This window comes from Vulpes lagopus, chromosome 19 (genome assembly GCF_018345385.1).
Source record: "Vulpes lagopus strain Blue_001 chromosome 19, ASM1834538v1, whole genome shotgun sequence".
In the NCBI taxonomy this organism is placed as follows: domain Eukaryota; kingdom Metazoa; phylum Chordata; class Mammalia; order Carnivora; family Canidae; genus Vulpes; species Vulpes lagopus.
The window spans coordinates 47,657,703-47,680,921 of record NC_054842.1 but is presented as its reverse complement, the minus strand read 5'-3'; the positions used below and the strand labels follow the sequence as shown (position 1 = coordinate 47,680,921).

General features: G+C 40.8%; 1 protein-coding gene across 22 annotated transcripts in view; it reads right to left on the bottom strand.

The window, feature by feature from the left end:
• Nucleotides 1–18,921: 18,921 nt before the first annotated feature.
• The window catches only part of MBNL1 (muscleblind like splicing regulator 1), a 204,352-nt gene continuing 200,054 nt past the window's right edge, over nt 18,922–23,219 (bottom strand). For all 22 annotated transcript variants that reach the window (XM_041733862.1, XM_041733880.1, XM_041733878.1 and 19 more), the window contains one exon: nt 18,922–22,370. The gene's annotated coding sequence lies outside the window, so the exon portion shown is untranslated. The remainder of the gene's footprint in view (nt 22,371–23,219) is intronic.

Genomic DNA, 23,219 nt, shown 5'->3' with positions numbered 1-23,219 from the left:
CAGATGTTTAACAGACTAATGTGATTGAGATCATTCTTACCACTTCACCAGTTTATCTAGGCCAATTAAAAAAAAAAAATTGTAGGGAGATAATAGTTTGAGATGCTCTTTTGGGCTAAGAGATCTGAGCTATCTTGCTCAGTGAAGATAGGAGAGATGGAAGACGGAAACTTCTTAGCTTTTTGATTCAACCTACCATCAAGCTTTAGGGTGGAATCATTTAGGAAGTGACCGGTTTTCAGCCAGAACTAGCTTTTCCTCCTTCCACCCAGCTCCAGAGCAGATGAAGCTCCTTTACATTCAGGTTGAGAACTGAGAGTGTCTCGACATTGGTCGTTCTCTGTCTTGCTTCCCACCTTCACCCCACCCACAATGTATCTGGGTGGGCTTTGGAGCAGCAGGAGAATCCTTCAGAAGGATCTGAGGACCATTCAAGAACTGAGAAGACAAAAAAAAAAAAAAAAAGAACTGAGAAGACGTGTGAATCACCAGTCCTTCTGGATTCTAGTGATGGCCAGTCTTGCTTCAGTCCTCCCACCAAATGGGGTGAAAACTAGGCTCAAGAAACCTGCGAGGGGTGCACCTGGGTGGCTCAATCAGTTACGTATTTGCTTTCCACTCAGGTCATGATCCCAGGATCCTGGGATCAAGTCCTACATCTGGCTCCTTGGCCTGCTTTTCCCTCTCCTTCTGCCTGCCCTTACCCCTACTTGTTTTCTCATTCTCTCTCTGTCAAAAAAATAAATAAAATCATTAAAAAAAGAGAAAAGAACATTGAGAGGGATGTTAGAGACACAGACTGTAGCTTCTCAGCCCCACAGAGGGCTATGTGAGAGCAGCCAAGACTTCTCGAAGTCCAAGAGAAAGGGTACAGAAGTTGGACGAGAAGGGAAATGATTAATATAAGCCTGGGGTTGGTTCCTTCAGCTGAGATTAGGAGTCCTGTAGCAGCAGATGTGTGCAGAATTGTCCTGGCCGGGGGCTGGTTGTGAGTGCAGTCCTCACAGAAGATGGCCAGTGAGGACCGGACAGTGACAGCTCAATCACAAAATTAATTAAGGAGGGATTTTGCATCAGGAAAGTTTATTTGCAGGGAAAATAAAGGTATATTTTTTGTGCACATGCTATTCCAGGAAGGAGGTTAGTGCCAGGTGAGAGAAGCCAGATAATTTCCAGGGAAGGAAAATGAAGTAAATCCCATATTTTCTATCCCCAAATTATACTAATTTTAGAACTGAGGCTCCCAATAATCTAACTCCTGTAACGTATCCTATATTCTCCGTGTTGAAAGAGTTCATCTACCAAATAAGACACGTGTCAAGTGACAACTAACTCATATTTTCAAACTTTAAACCAAGGAATATATAGTTGCTCATCAACTTGAGTCAATGGAATCCTTCTCAGGCCAATGGGATTTATTTGGGATAAGATCTTTAGTCTTATCATGGCAGTCAACAGGTTGTTTCCTCCTGGGAAATTTCTGAACTCCTAAAATCCGAAGCACTGAGTAGTTAATATTCATTCTCATTTTGTATGTGAAGGGACGGTGTAAGGTGCATGGGGAGTGAGCCACTCATTCCAGTTCATATGGCGAGGAGATGGTATCCAGCCAAAAGGAGCACATGGAAAGAGGATAGATTACTGTCATTATGAGTAATTAGAATTTAAGAAAAGAAGAATTCATGGGCGTGTTTAAAACTTTGTAGAGCTATCTTACTTACCCAAATATACATTGAATAAGCTAAAAGGTGGGAAAACTGTGAAATGGTTGTTGGGAATACCCTTAATTCTTTAACTCACTGCTCCTTACATAGTATCTTGTGCGACAAAATTTCCCTTTGGTAAAAACTTGGCTTTCTTTGAGAGACTGACGTATTTCTCTCTCTTTTTAGGATTTGAATTTTTTTAAAGCAGTTTTAGGTTCACAACAACCCTGAGAGAAAAGTACAGACAAAGGCATTCCTATATATTCCCGGCCCCAAAGAACCATGGCCTCCCCCATTATCACCATCATGTACCAGACGGGTACATTTGCTACCGTGCGGGAACCCACAATGACACATCACAGCCAACAAAGTCCATAGCTTATTTGAGGGTTCATTCTTGGTGTTGTATATTCTTTGGGTTTGGACAGATGTATAGGGTCACGTATTTATCATTAAAATGTTTTGCAGAGTATTTTCACTGTTCTGGAAACATCCCCTGTGCTCTGCTTATTCATCTTTCCCCCACAGCTCACCCTTGGCAACCACTGAACTTCTCACTGTCTTCATAATTTTGCCTTTTCATAATGTCATGTATGGGAATCATACAGTATGTAGCCTTTTCAGATTGGCTTCTCTTGAGTTCTTATATATTTCGGTTCACAGACCTTTATCAAATGTGTCTTTTGCAAATATTTTCTCCCAGTCTGTGGCTTGTCTTCCATCACTTGGCATTGTGTTTTACTGAGCAGAGGTTTTGTTTTTTAGGGTGAGATTTACTTATTTATTTTAGAGAGAGAGGCAAAGGGGGGATGGAGGGAGAGGGAGAGAGAGTCTTAGGCAGACTCTGTGCTGAGTGCCGAGCCTGACGTGGGGCTCCACCTCAGGACCCTGAGCTCACACCTGAGCTGAAACCAAAAGTCAGATACTTAACCGACGGTGTGCACCCAGGCGTCCCTAAATGAGCAGAAGCTTTTAATTTTAGTGAAGTCCAGCTTCTCAATGATTTCTTTCATGAATCATATCTCTGGTGTTGCATCTAAAAAGTCATTACCTTACCCAAAGTCATCTAGGTTTTCTCCTACATTATCTTCCAGGAGTGTTAGTTTTGTGTGTTCTATTTATCTTTATGATTCATGTTTAGTTAATTTTTGTGAAGGGTTTAAGTTCTGTGTCTAGATTCCTTTTTTTTTTTTTTGCATGTAGATGCCCAGTTGTTCCAACACCACCTTGTTGACAAGACTATCTTTGCTCCATTGTATTGCCAAAGACCACTTGACTACATTCATGTGAGCCTGTTTCTGGGCTCTCTATTCCTTTCCATTGATCTATTTGTTCACTCTTTTGCCAATACCACACTGTCTTGGTTACTGTAGCTTTACAGTAAGTCCTGAAGTTGGGTACTATTATCCAACTTTATTCTTCTCCTTTGATATTGTGTAGGCTATTCTGGGATGTCTGTTTCTCCATAAAACTTTAGAATCAGGTTGCCCATATACGTTTCTCTTTTCAGATGAGTTATTCAACTCATTCCACTTTCTCACTTTGGTTGCCTGGAAAGTCAGTGTAAGATATATCTGCTCAGTCACTGGAATTATGTTCACTCTGATGGTTGGATAACTAGATTTTCTTCTTTTTAAAAAAGATTTTATTTATTTATTCGAGAGAGAGGAGAGAGATACACAGAGAGAGAGAGAGAGAGAAAGCATGAGCAGGGAGAGGGGCAGGGGGAGAACCAGACCTTCCACACACCCCACTGAGCAGGAAGCCCAATGCAGGGCTTGATCTCAGGACCCTGGGATGAGGACCTGAGCCAAAAGGCAGACACTTAACTGACTGAGCCACCCAGGCTTCCCTTGACTTTCTTCTTTAAGTCTTGTTTCCCCCTCTTTTATTTAATTTCATTTTCTGAATCTGATCACTTGCATAAAGTAAATATGAACATGGACCACACGGTCAACCCAATTTAATACCCCCCCATTCACCTTCCTCACAGAGTTGGAGTTCTAGTCAATAAACCAGGGAGCTGAGGATATGATTCCCATTCTCTCCTTCAACCAATGCATTCCATTCCCAGTTATGACTTATGAAAGGAGTCACTCTTGTTCACAGGACAGGAGGGAAAGCAGACTGCTGGGCGATCAGACTTTCAATGTTGGCTTCCAGGCTCGTGTTGACAAAGTCCTCAATAACCCTTATTTTCTCCTGAAAGTGCTTGAGCACTGTTGTTACATGGAGGAAATTTCTCACATTCTGTTCTTTCAGCCTGTCTCCTGCCTTTTTCTCGGTATGTTTCCGAATCTGAGTTGGCCCTTCACTGATAGCATGTGAATGTGATCCAACACCACACAGCAAGACATGTAGAACAGATGACTGCTTAAAATGCCTGTTTTGACATGTTTTCTTCCCTAAAAGATAGAGCAAATTCTGCATAAATATGAAACATTGGTGAACTATTTGTTAAAAAAAAATGGTTCACTTATTTTGCCAACTATAATCTAAACACCTCTGCTCAGTGTCACCTTTCTTGTACGTTTCTTCATTATTAATGAGATAAAATAACTCCCAATAATAGCTAACATTTTGAATACTTCCTATGCGGCACATACGACACTAAGTACTTTATATTTATTTCACTTAGTCTTCTTAACAATTCTAGAAAGTCTTGATATCATTTTTATCTCCTTTTCAGATGAAGAAACTGGTGCAAAAGAATATTGAATTTTTTTCCTGTATCATAACCTAATAATTGGAAAGCAAGAATTTGAATCTGTGTAGACTCTAAACTCTGTGTCCTTAACCACTTTTTAAATGGCCATTGATCTTGATCCCAAACTATTCTTTTCTTTTCAGAGGGGGAAAGGGGCAGAGACAGAGAAAATCCTCAACAGGCTGGAGCAGAGCAGAGCTTGCCACAGGGGCTCCATCTCACAAACCTGAGTCATGCATGACCTGAGCTGAAATCAAGAGTTGGATGCTTCACCAACTGAGCCACCCAGATGCCCTTACTCCCAAATTATTCTTAACTACTTGAATATTCTTCAAGTACTCTCCAAAGAACCCAGGACTATGATCTAAAGTCATTTATATGCATGACCAACATTCGTTAGAATTTTGCATGTCATTTCTTCTCTGAAAACCCTTCCCTGGGAAGCTCGTATTCATCCTTCAAGGCTCCACATGCCTTCCCCAATGAAGCCTACCTCTCCCTCCTAGACAGTATTTGTTACCCTGTCTCCTGTGCTTTCTTGGTAATTTGTTTATATCTTGTGATAGAACTTACTGCTGTAATGACAAGGCTTCCTTCCTTTTAAGGCAGCTAGAATATTCTATTCTGTTGGTACCTGGTGGGTGCTAAATATATTTTTCTGAGACAAACACATTGAAATTCTTGAAGCCAAAAAAAAAAAAAATCATCATTCTGGGAAGAAATTCAGACAGAGAAATAGATAGTGAATATACTTTTTGGAGCAAGAGGAAGAATAAATTCATACAATTTATGTGCAACTAGAACAAGCTAAATCTAAAAGAGATGGAAGAAAATGTTGAAGCCGTATCTATTTCCTAACTCACAGCAATATATTTCTGAAGAAAACATCCTACAAAAGAACAGAATTCTCTGACTACCTTCCCACACTGCACAAGAATTGAGGATCTGCACAGAACCCTGCTCATCCTCAAGGTGAGGCCCCCGGTTTGGAGGACTTTCTAGATTATATCCAGCACCAACACTGACATCTGCTGGAAGTGCACACTGGCCACATCTTCTGCACTTCGCTATAAAAAGGAAAGACTAAAAAACAAAAAAGGCAAGATGATAAGAAACTACCTAAAAACTACCTCAGAATTCCAACCAAGAACTAATATATCAAGAAGATGTGAGCTTGAGCAATTTTGGGCATTCCCTTTAATTGAGAATATAATCTTGCCAAACAATTGTCTGGTGATAAACATGGCCATAGTTTTAGGATTGTGAATGACTAATTCTTTTATAAGCATGGCCCCCAAAACAAATTTGATATTTTTAAAAGCCAAATAAGATACCTATCTCTGCATTTGAGGAATTCAATTAATCACCACATCACATTTCATAAATAGCATGGGTTCATGTTCTGAATCATAGGAAGCACTGACTCATTTTGAGGCTTCACTTTTCATGGATATGAAGAGGCTTGACAAGTGGTTTGCTACTGTGGTTTGTATTTTCCTACGTATCCTCCTAAGTTTTCTTTCTGCTCTCTCCCTCGTGATACCAATTAGGTACCTGAGAAGTAGTCAAACTGAAGAAGAATATACTTGTTTATTTATAAATTTTAAGTAATAAACGGAAGTAACATATTTCTTTCTACGCCCATTTTTCCAACTTATTGAAACTTTTTGGTAAAAGAAAAAATTCTGTGAATAGAGGAAATTATTTTTTTCAAAACAAATCCCCAAAGCCCGTGTATTTAAAATTGTTACTGTAAAAATCAGCTCCTAGTTTCCTATCATCTGTTAAAAGACGTTCATCTTTTCTTCTCAACTTACCTCGTATGTTTTCTTTTCAGGGAAAGAAGGTATTGCTTTTGTCCCTTTTTGCTTCTCGGTTTTTATCTCTTTATTGTAAAATACAGCAAGTAAACAGAAAAGGTATAGGTATACCTTGGAGACATTGCAGTTTGATTCCGGACACTGAAATCAAGCAAATATCACAATGAAGTGAGTCCAATGAATTTTTTGCACTCCCAATGCATATAAAAGTTAGGCTTACACTATAATATAGGTCACGAAGCATGCAAAAGCATTATGTCTAAAAAAGCAATGTATATGCCTTAATTTAAAAAATACTTTATCACCAAAAAATGCTAACCATCATCTAGCTTTCAATGGAGTCATAATCACTGACCATAGATCACTGTAACACCTACAACAATAGTGAAAATTTTTGAAATATTATAAAGGTGACATAAAGATACAAAGTGAGCACATGCTTTTGGGAAAATGGCATTGATCGATCTTCTCCACGTGGGGTAGTCAGAAACTTTCAATCTGTAAAAAAGAAAAAGGAGAGTATCTGAAACACAATATAATGAGGTATGCCTATCCAAAACACTAATTTTAATATACATAAATATAAATATATAATATATTTATATTAATATAAAATATATAATACGTATTTTAATAACATGAGCACTCATGTAACCATCACTCACATCAAGAAATAAAACATTGTCAACGTGCCTATAAAAGCTCCAGTTGCCCCTTCTCAATTACAATCCACGTCCTTGCTTTTCCTTACATTTTAACTTCAGGTACACATCCCTAAATATGATAGTGTTACTGGCATTTTATTTTTATTTATTTATTATTTATTTTTATTTTTTTAAGATTTTATTTATTTATTCATGACAGAGCGAGAGAGAAGCAGAGACACAGGCAGAGGGAGAAGCAGGCTCCAGGCAGGGAGCCCGATGTGGGACTCGATCCCGGGACCCCAGGATCACACCCCAGGCCCAAGGCAGATGCTCAACTGCTGAGCCACCCAGGGATCCTGGCATTTTATTTTTGTATCAGTGGGGTCATAGCACGTTTTCTTTTATGTTTGGTTCATTCCGCCAACATTCCGCAAGTTTTGTCTATGCTGCTGCCTGTGGCTATGACTTGTGTATCTTCAGTGATCAATGTGATTTCCCATTTTATGATTATGTCACCATTTGTTCGTGCAATCGATCACGGATAGATATTCGGGTCATTTCTGGTCGGCCGCTGTTTCCGTTTCTAAGGCTTCCACAAACGTTGTCCAGCAGATCTTCTGGTGCATTTCCAGGCATTTCTGTTAGATGTAAGCCCAAGGGTAGATTTGGTGGGCCATAGGTTATACGGGCTTCAACTTCACGAAACATCTCAGGAAGTGGTTGGACCAATTTGCACTCTAGCCAGCCACATATGAGTGTTTCACATCCTTACTAAAAACCTGATACGGTCAGACTTTTTCATTTCAGTAAATAGGGAAGGTTGGTAGTAGTGTCTCATTTTATTTTCATCTTTGCACCGAATAGCCTTTTTTATGAAGTAGCCATCTAAGTCCCTTGCTTAATGGGTCTTTTTCTTATTAATTTCAAGATTTAAAAAAAAAAAAATCTGTGTATTTGACTTTAGTTGGCTTGCCTATTCAGTTTCCTAATGTTAACCTTTGTTGAACAGAATTACTTTAATATAGTTAATTTTATAAAGTTGCATCTTATAAATAACTTCAGACCGAATGCTTCTTAGATCTGATGCTCTGGCAAGCAAATAGCTTCATCTTTATGGATATATATCTGTATCTAGCTGTGGATGAGGATAAGCATAAGGCCCATTGAGACCCATGTGTCTTCAGATATGTTTTCTTAGTTGTGAGCTGACCCTATCCACATAGATATTCCAAAAACATCTAATATTCAATCTGACTTTTTTAAAAAAGGAGTTTACTCCCATTCCTATTAAATCCTCCATTCTTTCTCCATCAATTATTGCTTTGTACCAGGTGGCACAGAAACCGCAGTCACCCTGTGTCCTTCCTCTTTCTCTTTGGCTTCCATATTCAATCAATCACAAATCACACTTTGCCAGACTGCTATACTTTATATATTCCTTCCCATCCCTGTAGCAGCCATGAATATGCACCTCCCAGATCTCCAACTGTGTAGGAAGCAACATCAACTGACAAAGCTTGTTACTTCCCTCCTCGTTCCACCACTGCATTCATGCCAAGGCTATGTTTTCCATGAGCTACTCCTCCTTTTTAGTTTTTTTTTTTTTTTAACACTCTAGAGCCCTGGGAAAATAAAAGTCTTTTAATTTGCATTCGTTTTTATCAATGAGTCCTTTTAATTGAGATTTAATTGACATGCAACATTACATTGATTTTAGATGCACAACAATTCAATGTTTTCATGCAATGTAGAATAATCATTGTAAGTGTAGTTATCATCCATCACCACACGGAATTATCTTTTTTCTTGTTATAAGAACCTTCAAGATCCACTCTCAACTATATTAACTATAGTCACTGTGTTGTACATCGTATCCCCAAGATTTATTTATTCTATGGCTGGAAGTTTATATCTTTCGGCCACCTTCACTCATTTTGCCCACCCAACTACCAATCTGTTCTCTGTATCTATGAGTTCTGTTTTGTTTTGGTTTTAGAGTCCATATATAAGTGAGGTCATATGGTATTTTTCTTTCTCTGTTTGACTTATTTCACCTGGTATAATGTCCTCGAGGTCCATAGGCCCATCTATGATCTGTATTGTCACAAATGGCAGGACTTCATTCTGTCTCATGCTTGAATAATATTCTATCCTCCTCTCTCTCATTATCCATTCATCCATCTCTGAACATCTAGGTTGTCTAGATGTCTAATGTCTAATGTCTTAGTCATTGTAAAAATGCTTCAATGAACATGAGGATGCAGATATCTTTCATTTCCCTCAGATAAATACCCAGAAGTAGGATTGCTACACTGTACGGTAGTCCTACTGAGACCAGCCTAGGGAGGTGGGAATGGGAATTGGGTCTGGAGGAATGGGGGACCACTCCGTCTCCAGGCTGGACAAGAGGTCCTGGATCTGCCTCACTTTCCTCTTATGGGACCTCAATCCCTCCTGCTCACTGGGCCACACAAACCCCAAACCTTGCTGCCCCGATGCAGAGGTGAGGGCTAGGTATGTGAAGGCAGTGGACAGGGAGCCTCGGGGAGTTAGGGAGCCTAGGGTAGGGCCCACAGTGTGGAGGCAGTGGCAGCTACCTGGGCAATTCATTCCTGGAAGCAATGACAACGGAGAGAGCCACACCTCCCAGGGCAATTGCAGTGCTCCATGGGATGGACCAGGAACCCTTTCCAGGACACTTGACTGGCCATGGGCTGGGGGGTTAGGCAGCATTTTCTTGCACATGGCAGTCTCCGAGCTCCTGGGCTGTGTGCTTCTTCACCAGCTCCATGGACTCTGTGTGTGGGCCGTCCCAGCTTTAAGACCACCCTGAGGATGGGGATGGCCTCTCTGGACTCACCTGGCTTGATTGGCGCCTTGACGTTTCTGAAGAGTGCGGTGATCTTGCCCATTTCTCCTTCCCAGCAGGCCTTGTGGCAGCCCTTCTACAGCCCAGTCCCAGTACAAGGGCCCATCACTCTACCTACCAGAAGGTGGCCCTCCTGCTACCTTCTGACCAGGCTCCCCATGCTCAACCTCACCCCCACCAAATAGGAAAATGAAGCCCCTCTCTCCCTCACTACCCCTTACCCTCCCATGCAAAATGCAGACACCAAATAGCAAAATTCATGGCTTCTTTAACAGGCTGCTTGGGCTTGGAGTCTCTGGTGGCCTGGCTGAAAGTCTCCTGGAACTGTGCTGGAGCCTGAGCCCTTTGGACCCTCTCCTCCTCGCCCTCTTCCCTTCACAGTGTCAAATGGTCCTTCCCACTTTCTCCCACTTTGTCCCCAGTAAGAATGTTTTTTTGCATGTTTCATCCATCCTGGCCCAGACTGCTCAGGATCTTAATCCTGACAGTGATGTCTCATAACCAAGAACTGGTTTTCCTGTTTCTAGTTTGGCTTTCACAGATCCTCTTGCCAGTGGCAACCAGAATATTCCATCTGGCCTCTGAAAGCACAAAGTCTTTACTGAGACTCTTGAGGTCTCCGTGTCTTCGTGATCCCATTCCAGCCTCTCCAGCTTTCCCATTTACCTTGCATTTTAGGCAATAATGACATGAATGTCTCATACTCACTTCCTCTGTGTTTAGTTACAGTGGCCTCTTCCTCCTGGGATGCCCTTCCCTCATCCCTCCCCAGATATTATGGCTTACCTGCTTGGCACCCCCTCCAGGAGAGCTTCCCACACCACCTGAAGCTAGATTTAGTGCTGGACCCCACCAATAACCTCATCCCCTACATGCTTCTAGGTCCTATATGTTAAGCCTTGGTACCTTTTTCCTCACCTGAACCATGACCTCCACCAGGGCAGGAGAGAGGCGTGCAACTCTGTAAGCACGCACGTAGCCCAGAGCAATCCTTTGATAAATATTTGTTCTTCAGCTGAAAGTGTTAGACTCTAGTGATTCGTTAATTTGCCATCTTTCGAAACTCTCAGAATAAAGAGAATCGATTAGTTTGTTCAAGGGTTTTGCAATTATGGGACGACAAGTGGTTTGCAATTTGGAAATTAATAAGGTGAAGCAGCAGCCTCCCAGAGTTTTTTCATCTCACAATCATGGGGAACCTCCACCCACAGGGTCAGCCAGAGAAGAAAAGTAATATCAAATTAGGATCAGTCCATTTTCCATGGATAACAAGGCTGGAGGAAAAATTAAAATGTGGGTATAATGATTAAATTGAGGTCAAAACGTGGTAGTGACCTAGTGTACTCACTCACCCCTAAATAGTCATGCTTGAAATAAGATTAGTAAATAAGTCCTGTCCTTTGGAGGTTGTTTTTTTTTTTTTAATGTAATGAGTAAGCATTTTAATATCTTTTTTTTTTTTTTTATGTCTGTCTCAAAATATTGTAACCACTTATCCAGGTACACGGTGGGGATGCACTCGATATTGGCAAGTCAGATTAACTTAAAAAGATGCCCACATTCTGCTGACACATCGATCAACTCAGGTTAAAGAAACAGGATTAACAGATTTGGGGGCACCAAAAAACTCAGGCGATGATCACATCTTTGACTTAACACACTGAAGGACTGGATATTGTGCGACTCTGGAAGGCAAATAATACTTTCCTTGTATATATATATATATTTTTTCTTTATTGGATAAGTGTGATAAAGCTTTTAGAAAGTTGCATGACATGGGAAAACTGTAAAGTTGGGATGATCTGTGTTCCGTAGACCCATCATCTTCTGGCTCTTTCTTCCCCATTGCTCCTTAGGAATCAGGGATGGTTCTCTATCTTTTCCATTGCAGTTTGCATAGTCTTCTGGGATTTAAATGATCAGTTTGAATTGTGGTTATTTGTTGACATCCGTCTTTCCAACATTTCTTTGTGTTCTTGGAGCACAAAGACTGATTCAGATTAAATGTATCATCCTCAGTGTCTACCACAGTGCACCGCCCAGATTAGCATTCTTTACATTCTTACAGAAGAGAGAACAGGGGAAAAAAAAAAAAGGTGAAGACAGGGTGGGAGAGAAGGATGGAGAGAGAGACAGAAGAAAGAATTGAAGTCATTTTCCCACGAAGCCTCCTAAAGCATTGAGATCTCATTAACTGTAAAATGGAAAATTTTATCTCTTATTCACGGGCTGTTAATGAGCAGTGAACAGGTGGGAAAATTGTTTGTAGGGGGATGGAGTCGGGTTTCCCAGACCCTTTCAAGTCCCATCAGATGAAATAATCGTCCAATATACCTTTTCTTAGGAGGGTTCTGCTGGGAGCTGAGGAGATGAAAATTATGATCAGAGCTCAGAGCCTTGTGAAATAATATGAAGGGGACGGGAAGGAAGAAAAAGAAACCAACTAATTGAAACAAGATAAATATATTAACACGCACTCAGACTGTAGGCGTATCTTCTGTAGAAATCAATTTCTGCTGCAATTCTTATAATTTGTTCACAAATAAGTGGCTTGTGTGCCTCCTCTGCTCCGCTGTTGATGCTAATTAACACAGGCTAGAGGTGCCTGGGAAAAGGAATATATAAATAAAAACAGTTCAGCAGATGAGAGGGAAAGACATTTGCATGCAAGGCCACAGACTCTCAGTCTCAGACTTAGAAATCTTTGAAAGGAGGTAAAAATACCATAAAGGTTGGTTCTCTCACCACAGACAGACTCCTCGTAAGGATCTGTCCCTAAGGTATAGCACACATCCCACAATACCCCTTCCTACATCCTCCTCTCCCCAGATACTGAGTTTGGTAATCACAGCTTTTACTCAAGAAGGAAGGAAGTTTCATTAAACACACTCTAAATGCCTCTACTGGGTGGCACGGTGAGAGGGTCAGAGTGGGCTGTGGGATTGGAAAGAACCCACCCCTTCTTGTCGCCAGACTGGGTCTCAAAAAATCGAAAGCACTGAGATCCTCTCTATCTTTCTAGATTCTCAGAGGTTGAGTTGTTTTCAGGGCCTGAAAAAGCAGCATCCGATAGAATGTTCCAGAGCCGCACTGTCAACTGCAGCGAGGAGAACGATTTAATTAAAATCCAAGCAAACCCACGTTCACCCAGGGCTTGCTCCTTGCAGAACTTGGTACGGTGCACCGGGGGCCGGCCGGAGGGGACTAAAACTTGTTCTTCCCCTCCTGGTAAGAGAGGACGAGAGGATTGTGAATCTTCTCCGGGGAGATTCCGATGCATGAAAAATGATCCACCTGCCCCGTCAGGGAGGATAAAATAGGGATGCAGACGGAGGTAAGAGCAATCAGCCCTGCAAAGATAGAGCTAGAAACAAAGAGTGCTTGCTTCGTGGCATCAGGAGGGAAGAAAAGAATGCTTCTGGGGGCGGGGGCATTTCATGGAGCCCAAAGGATGAGTCTGCAAAAGGTGTGCGGCCCAGGTGAGGAATGCTAGGCCTCCTTCCCTCCTTTCAGGTCTGCTCGAATGCCACCTCCCTGGAGAGCAGTGACTTGTCCTCATCTCCCCGGTTAATGCAGTTGGCCTGCCAGCAGATTTCCCATAAGTATATATGGCCTAAGATATACTTAGTCGTCTTTTTCAATAAAAGTATAGATTCACCAGTTTTGATGAACCAGGGTGTCTTTTGGAGGGCAGGAGGGTGAGGAGATACCTACCTATTAAACAAATAGATTAATCCGTCTCTCTCTTTGTGTCTGTGTCTCTCATGTGTCTCCCATGAATAAATTTAAAAAATCTTTAAAAAATTTAAAATGGAAAACTGTGCTATAAATAGGACATAAATTGAGAGTGATGGCATCCCAGAAACGAGGTAGGGTTTTAGAGAATGGTGACCCCAAGATGATACTGAGAGGAGTTTTATTTATCAAAATCCTTTTCCGATTCTTCCCCAAAGCAACATACCTATTTTACTGACGTGGCAAGGTATTTTATAGAATTTTCAACTAACAGTGATAGTTAAAGTGCACGTTTTAGAGGACGCGTTAATATTCTGGATTGAGTAAACTCAGTCACTTACAGGGGCGGATGGTCTAAGGAGCAACGTAAGTGACTCAAAGGAAAGAAATAAAGGAAAAATAAAGGAAGTAATTTAAATCAAAAGTAACAAATGTTTACGAAAACAATTAGATTTTAAAACCCAGAAAATTTAAAGAGCCTCCTATAATCCTACCACTAAAATTACTTACCCATGTAATCAAATCGGTTTTGAAAAAATGCTTTTTAAATACATAACACTCCATTATACATTACTTAGTCGTTTTCTAACGATTGAAACAAAGACTTCATTACAAAAATATGCTGTCATTAACGTAATCACACATATTTTTTTTTTCAATATCCAGATTACTTCTTAAGGGTAAAATGGTTTGGGCAATGAGCAGGGTAGTCGTATTACTATATTCAAAAGGAGCGTCGTTTTCATTTAATGCTATTCTCAATTACTTTGTGATGCAGTTAGAGAGCTTGGGAGACTTGTGGGAGGTGGGAACTAACGGCCTGGGCTGTATTCGGGGTCCTAGACGCCTGCGTTAGTCATTACACTGTGAGCCTGAGGCCCTGCATGGGTCCCTGCGAGCCTAGCGCAGTGCCTGGCACATAGTTCGAGCCTCACTACAGTTTCTAGAGCTTAGTTCACACTAACGTCAGCATCTAAAATAAGCCTGTGACAAAAAAACGATCTGGAAAGATTCTCTTGATAAACATAACACATATTAGGAACACGTTGTCTAAAGGCACATTTCTTAAGTGATGATTAAGGCATCCCTTCTTGGGCCTGCAAGTACTCTCAGGCCCAATTTAGAGGCGGGAAAATTCAAATAATACTTAAGCCGAGACACGTCCAAACTGTCACCTTCGGGCTGACCTGACGTGGGGATGATGATCTGCGGGTCCTGTCGTGCTGGAAAATGGAAGACAAGTTTTCGAGCTGAGTCAAAAAAGTACCTGATTCTGTCTTGGGGACGTTCACGTGCAGAAAGGAGCAGGGGCCGAGGGGAAGGCACAGCGGGGGAGAGGAGGCTTCCCGACTCAACAGGGAAGGAACCGCAGGTAGCACAGATCGACAGGGTGCACACCTGGCTCCTTGCAAAGGGAAGTGTCACCGAAACCCCGAGCTGGCGGCCAAAGGGGGTCTGCGAAAGGGCGGGAGAAGAGCCGTGGCAGGTAACAGGTGCCCAGTGGTTCCCAGGCCCTGCTCCAAGCACCTTGCGCAGATTCACCCAAGAGTTGCCTCCACGGCAACCGGATCAGAAGGTCCCGGGGGGTAGGGACCGAGCATCAGCACTTTTTAAAAAATCCGTCAGATAATTCCCAACCGCAGCAAGGCCTGGGAACCACTCCCTGACCCCGCGAGGTGAGTATTCCTGTTAGGGTATCCGTCTCACTAGGGTGGAAACTGAGTCACGGAGAAGGAAGGGACCGCAAAGGGTTGAAGGGTTTGAGAGATGAATTGGGGATCTGGTCCCAGAGCCCTTGATCTCAACCACCGTAGTATGGTCATTTCTAATGTGGAGCTTGGATTTCTGTGAATTTAAGGACATTTTCAACACACGTCTTAAAAAACATCATAGGAGGTTCTAATCTCTTCCTACGTGGTTTGTTTCCTACCGGCATCGGTGGTACTGGTCTCCCTGGGGGGTACCTGTCTTTACCATGCAAAAGACCCCGGTTCCTTAGCCTCCCCCCACCCCAGATGTCACTACTTCCAGTGCTCTTTAGGGCCGCCCCCCTAAGTTCACAACAGGGAACTGGTTGCCTTGCGACAAAAAGGGGGCCCGAGGGAACATACACTAAGGTGCTCTCTGTTCCTGAGACCCCATTCAGGGCCCAGATTTTTTGACTGTTGGTTTGTTAGATGCCAATTACTGTGGCTTCTTTTGCTCAGCCTCTGCCGCAGGCCTCCAGCTCCTCTTTCGTCCTGAACCGAAAGTCACCCTAGATACTGGGGCTTCAGGGAGGAGGGGGTGAGGGAGGGAGGGACGGAGGAAGGAGAGGGGGGGTCTAGGTTTTCTGCTTAACTTTCTCACTATAGGACTTCAGGCAAGAGGCTTGTAATTCCTTCCAGACTAGTGGACTGTGGGCCATTCTAAGTGGGCTTTGGAGAGCTGCTTGGCTATAAATTTTTGGCTCCCTGGCACGTCATTGCCCCAAATTTCAAGGATGTACTTCTGCCCAATGCTCGCTTATTTCTAGACCTTCAGAGCCACCGTGGCTGCTGGTGTCGAAGTCTATGACGAACTCGATGTTGGCCTGTGACCCTATGCTGTCTGCATGGGCAATCTTGGTTGTAGCTCTCCTTGTCCAGGCAACTGCATTTCAGTTGCAATTTGGGGGTGGGGGGCAGGACTCAGGACCTAACTCCCTCCCCAGAACTGTGTATCTAGGGCCAAAACGGATTTAATAAACTTGGGCCTGAGGAGTCACACAGAGGCAGGACCCTCCTATGGAGATGTTTCCTTCCATGGCTGCTTTTTTAGGTCCAAGGAGACCTAACACGGCCGAGGCCCAGGAAGTGTTTGCATGGGCTACAAGCTCCCTCCAGCCAGACCGTGCCCGGCAGGTGGAATCATGCAGGCCCACCTGAAGCTGAGCCGAAGCCGGCCACCGAGCTCTCGCAGGCTCTGAGGTCAGGGATTCCACACCCCCAGCTCCGCCAAGAGGCCAGTGGGACTTTTAGAGCTAACATAACAACCCAGGGGCTTCCAACCACCCTGAATAAAGCTCCTGGTTGGTTTTCTGTCGAAAAAGTAAGTCTATGCTTTGTCGTTATTGAAGCCCAGTTAGGGAGAGAGCGACTGATCACTCTGGCTTCAGGAAATCGTTTCTGAAAGACCTTGATCAGATCAGTAGTGGGAACAGATTTAATCTGTGTTCTTACCTGCTGCTATTTTTTTCTTTTTCTAAAATGGTAAATTCAAGACCAGGCTATGTTTCCTTTTAGTTCCCAACATCTAATTGGCAAAAGAAAAAAAAAATTGGATGAACAAAGAAAAAGTCCTTACAACAACAACAAAAAAAAGGGATTGAAATGAGGGGGGTCAGGTTCCTCAGAAGGCACACAGGGCAGGACCTGCCCTTGGTTGCCTGGGACGCTTGACGGGGGCCGGGTTAAGACAGAGCACCTGAGGGTGACAGGCCTCCCCGGCAGGTGCCGGTGACTTTGAGGAGCATGGCAGTAGTGCTGGGGACAAGGAGAGCTCCCAAGCCCCAGGCCCAGGTCAGGCCCAGCACACATCTGGATTTCATTCTTCTGGGGTTCAGAGCACACCAGACCTTTGGGAGAACCTACTGTCCAAGTCCTGGGGACTTGGGAAAGGGAGAGCTGTGGCCCAGTGTGGCCTCACGCCGCCACAGGCTAAGGAAGCTTCCAGATTTACCACCCGCCCCAAGTGCTGCTGGGGCCAAGGCCCCTTCTGGGGATGGTTGGGACCAACAGCAAGAATGACGAGCTGGTGGCTGGGCCAGTGCCGCCTCAAAGCCATTTCAAGGAGGCCCAGTGTTGTCCTGACAGATCAAGAGAACTCAAAACATCGCTTGACATTTAAATCTCTCTGTTTGACAGTTTTGGACCTCTCGGTGATGTCAATACAGTAGACTTTAAACATTTAAAGCCCAGACCTTCCAGGCTTTCAAAAGTTTCCAAATCCTCGAGTAACAGGACAGCACCCTAGACTCTCCAGAACACAGAGCACCTCGAGATTAGGGTGCTGCCCCAGACTCATTCGAGAAGGGAGTGAAAGCGAGTAGAAAAGTCACAAAATCCTGCTGCTGAGCGTCCCACAGGTTGGGCGAAGGAAGCTCCGTTCAGGGTGTGCCCCAGTGACATCCTAGATGGCCACACGTCCCTGACCTCCGCAGGAATTCCCAAGTGAGAACTCGTGAGTGTCAAGGGCCTGTAAGGAAAGCACAGCTCTAGCAGGTGATTTTGCTCCCCAGATAAGAAACTAATGACGTCTCAGGTGGGGTCCCCTCCTGCGAGCTGAGGACCCCTGGTGGTCCCCACACTAATAGCTCCCCTGGGACAGTAAGTGCTGTCTGGAAAAGGAATATAGGAAACAACCTTTTTCTGTTGTGATTAATAGAATACAGGATCGCTTAAAGAATTTAAAATGTGACAATGGCTGTTCGTTTACTATAATCCGTTTTCAGTTCAAAGATACCCAAAATACTTACGACTATTGGAGAGAGTTGGATGTCACCCAAGATTGCAAACTCCTGCTGTAGATACTTCTCTCCAGGCCAGCTACTCTATGTTTTGTTCAGTGGCCCTGGAATAGTTGGGTCCACTGAGAATAACAGAAACGTTCTCTAGAACTCAAATAGTAACACAATTGTATTAATTATGAATAATATACTTACTTTCATCGCAGTAAGTTTTAGAGAAACAAAACAACTTGCAACCCCCCCCCCCCCCCAAGATCTACAAAGGAGCATTTGCAGCCTTTGGCCAAATATGAACTGGCCATCACCTAAAATGGCCCTGAATGAACAAATGAGCCAATTTCCTCATACGGGAACTTTGGCTTTCGCTGGCTCTTAGTGGAAATGGCAAAATGCAAAGGTATATGGGGCCCTACACCTTCATTTCAACCAAAATTTTAAGTCATTGTTTAAAAAATTCAAACACACACACACACACATACACACAAGTGACGGCACGGCCTGGCTCAGCTGTGTGTGTGACCTCTTTGATCCCCTGAATCAATGATTATTTCATTACTGAAATGTTCCCTTAGATGGCCAGGCTTGCAGGCTTAGCCTCCTGGGGAAGTCCAACGCAAAACAGCTCTTTGCCACAAAGACAGTGGCTCTGGAACTGATAGAAGAGAATCCCCCCCGCCCTTTTGCTCAAAATAATATTGGAGAGCATATAAGAGCATCATGCAAGGGGTGGGCAAGACTTTTCAGAAAATACCGGGCAACACGTCACACGATCCAGATTCTCACTCTTAGTACCAAAGGAGAATTAGTGAGAAAAATAGCGAATGTCTTCCTCACAATCAGTTAAAACCAGATAATGAATTTTCCTATCAATACGGTCCGAAAGACAGGCAGGCACGGATACTCGAAACGCGCAAAAAAATAATTTACTCTCCAGTCTCAGATACACAAATATACTTAAGAAAGAGAAGTTTTATTAGGGCAATTTCACTTTATTTTTCCATACAGCAAAGTCAACTATCGCAGTAATAATAAAATAAGCATAAAACAAATTGCAGCCCAAGACAAAATACATAATTTTAAGCAACTACAAGCAGAAAGTAAGTTGTGATTACATAATAGTAAAACCAAGCACATCTGTCCTTTCAGCAGATGAAGGCTGTAGGGTTGCGGATAAGTGCAACATGATAACCAGCTGGAGTGAAGGCTGGATACACTAATTCATTAAACGAGTGCCCATTATCACATTTGCTTTTTTGAGTGCTCGAGTTGAAAATTAAAACCGTGAAATTTGAACTGTGTTTTATTTTTTCACCTGCTGAAAGAACAGGATCCTACGGCAATTAAAAAACAATCACATAACAACTATAGCTACGGTGTGCTGTTTGGTTTGCCTGTTTATGGTTTAAATTTTGTGAAAGTCAATACTTGTTTTGAAGATTTTTTTTTTTTGTGAACAATAAACCACTGAAATTGGCAGAAACTGATTTGTATAATATATGTCCTTAGTATAGTTCTTTCTCTCTTGCTTTTTTTTTTTTTCCGTTGAAGTTTTAAACATGCAGTAGTTTTGAAAAATGTACGGAATATCTGATCCATGATTTCACCTTAATGGTTGAAGTACCTGCTATTTTTGGTAATGATCTTCAGGCAGATTTGGCCCAATGGAGTTTTTGTCAGTCATGAGATCTCGGAAGGATGGCATATCTTTCCAGCTGAAAAAATCCTGGCAAACTACAAGCTGTCCACAATAAAGCAAAGCAACATGTTTGAAGGGGTATGGAGTGCTAACTCTGTGCCACTTTTGCAAGCAATTTTGCTCAGTCTGTCATTTTATTAGCCTTAACAAAACTCCTTGTAATTATAGACGTTTTTATTCAAAATAAGATCTTACTATTATACAGGTTTCTCTCTTTTGACTATATACAGAAGTGCAAAAAGTCAACCTTCTCTCTAGACGTTCCAACATGCTAAATTGCAGCATAATCAACCCTCAAGAGTTTGCACACGCGCTATAATTCTCATTACGTAAACTTTGAGTATTTGGATTATCAACAAAAAGTCCCTTGTTCTATTTATTGATTATGCAGCTTATTTATAACAAGGCCTGATATTCAGGGATTTCAAAAATATTAAACAATACTTTAACATTTGAAATGGATACAGTAGAAAATAAATTTTATTCTAATATCTAGGATCTAGATCTTCTTATAATAACTAATTACAAACAAAATAAATCATCAAAATATTACTCAATTGTCTGCCAGGATTGTTGCGATAGCAACAACTTAACTTCTTACTTAGCAATGATTATATATTTATAAGATATCCATATAAAAGATCTTTGTTCTTTTTAATGAAAACTAGACAAGAACTAACAATGACTGACATTCTTACACTTTAATATTAAATCAGTAAAATATAAATCATTTAGTTAACAATAATACGAATATTCGTATGACACTACATGTAATTTAAAACTGAGTATGTTATGAAGGAAAAACTACTTTAATTTTTTTTTTGTATTTTGAAAAATTCATCGGTAAAATCTAATAAAACAATAGTCTATAAACTGAAATGGTATTCAATTGTTAATAGAAAATGAAATCTAATAAATGTAGGAAATGAAAAACTACATTTTAACAAGAAAAATAAGTAATATTCTATAATGTAACTAACTACAATAACATGTGAAGTCACCATTACTCTCTTAACATGATTGAAATTACATTGGTATGGGTTCCAACCCGTAATGTAATAATCTAAGGCTTTAATAGATGTACAGTACAATCAGTAAAATCAACACATCAGTCTTATATTAGAAAGCATCTCTCTCAAGCATAAAAACTTGCAGTAAACTTGGAAGTATGGAAAGTTCTATAACTGAACTTTCGCTTCTCCCATTCCATACTATAACTACCAGTGACCTGGCCCCTACTTCAGCAATTTTTAGAACTGCTGAACAGAGCAAAAATATCCTTTACTAGCTGCAACATCCAAACCACAAAAAAGGAATTCCTTTGGATGAATCCATTCTTAAAAACTGAATGCACATCTATTTTTTTTTTAATTTTGTAAAAGGCTTTCTAAGGCTATAAGCAGTTAATCTGAACAAAACAAAACAAAACAAATCACATATAAAATTCACCCATGTACTTAACCCACCCAATTACTAGGTTAATTAAACATTTCCCATTTTCATATTTTGGTTTATCATGCATCTGATGACAGTGCTGCTTTCTTCTTTGTTTAGAGTCACTATTTTAAATGTGACTGTGATGAAGCATTTAAGCAAATGTGAAACCATTTTTGCAAAGCATTTATAGTCTTTTGACTTTTGACAGAGCTATAAATAGAAGCAAAATAATTTCCTCAAACATTTTTCTTTTGTTATCGTGTCTCAGAAATGGCATATCCCTTTTGAATAACATGTTATACAGTATAGTATGCATAAATATTACACTACAATGCATTAAAATAATTTTATATATATATCTATTATATATATCTCCAGTATGTGTGAGTTTATCTGTATCGAGAGTTTGTGTTGTGCTGTCTATTGTTACCGTAGAGTTAAATTGGCCATTTCTGAGACAGCTTTGGTTTCCAAAAAAAAAAAAATGATAAAGAAAAAGAAAGAAAAAGAAAAAAAAGAATGGTGCCCTTTGACTGATTAGTACTAGCAAATAAGCAACAAAATGTGGCTCTGAAAACAATAACACTGAAGAAATAATACTCTAATTTGATGTACAGTCTATGGCACTTCATGAGAATCCTTAACAACATGGTACTTAAAGCCATGATGTGCTTTAAAAGATACACAGTTGTGGTTTTGCTTGGCACATTCATCTCTGTCAGATCCCTCCCTCACCACATCTTAAAATCTATTACATTAAAAATATTACTCTTAAACAAAAATGACTGTGCATGCACGCTCTCATCTATAATGGCAATTTTAAATACAAGGTGCACCTTTGTTATTTGTAAACCTTGAAAGAAATAAACTTATTTTTAAAAAATTATATCTTGGTCTACAGACGTACCAATACATAATAGAATCATGGTTACACCATAGTCTGTCTTTTCCAGATGGCATGAATAGATAGGAAACGAATTAGGTATGCATGTTTTAATGCATAACTCTGTGCTAGAAAAGAAAGACAATGTTGTTCTTTTAGACAGGAGTATCACCTCAGCACAAATATCAATTAAATGTACAAAGTGTATAGGCAACAGTGTGCAGTGGATTTCCATGTTGTCTTTTCTTCTGGGTAACATGCAATATGTGGATGTCTTGTGGCTGAGGGGTTTTTGTGTGTGTTGCTTGACGGTATATACAATATGGCTAATGACCTCGTCCTTTACTCTAACCAAGCACACTGTCCTTTCCTCTTTAGTATGATCTACAAGGGAAAAAAGAGATAATCTTTGTTAAAACAGACAATAAAGCAGTCTCCAGGACATACTTACTATGAAAATCGCATTTCTTGATTTAAAGTACACGTTATGTCGTTGTATCTTCCCATAAAAACAACAACAACAAAGGCTTCACAAGTGCAAGTGGACCTAAATGTACAGCTCTAAGAGAACGGAAGGACATGCAAGGCTTAATAAAACTGGGGAGAAATAAAATATAAAATAAATAAAATAAAATAAATAAATAAATAAATAAAATAAAATAAAATAAAATAAAATAATATAAAATAATAAAATAAAATAAAACAAAACAAAAAATAAAATAAAATAAATAAAATAAATAAAATAAAATAAATAAAATAAATAAAATAAAATAAAATAAAAAATAAAATAAAATAATATAAAATAATAAAATAAATAAAATAAAATAAAAAATAAAACAAAACAAAACAAAATAAAAAATAAAATAAAATAAAATAAAATAAAATAAAATAAAATAAAATAAAGCAAGCTGGGGGCTCTGCTCAAATGTCACCCCGTACTGAGCTCAAGTACAATCCGCAAAATCGAGGGGCATAACGTGGTGGCAGAGTCAGTGGGGGCCAGAATTTGAGCTCACTTTAATTCATCTCTTTTATGGTTTAACAGGTTTCAAGAGTAATGATTCGGCCCCACAAAATGAAAATCCATGCAACTTAAGTCCTATTAAACACGACTCCTCATATTTGGGTGCTTAGCGCGGTGTGTGTTTGGGGAAAAATGATACTCTAAGTAACTGTTTTGGATCATTTAAAGTTTGGGATCTTTTTCCCCCCTAAAGCCAAGAAACATTAAGA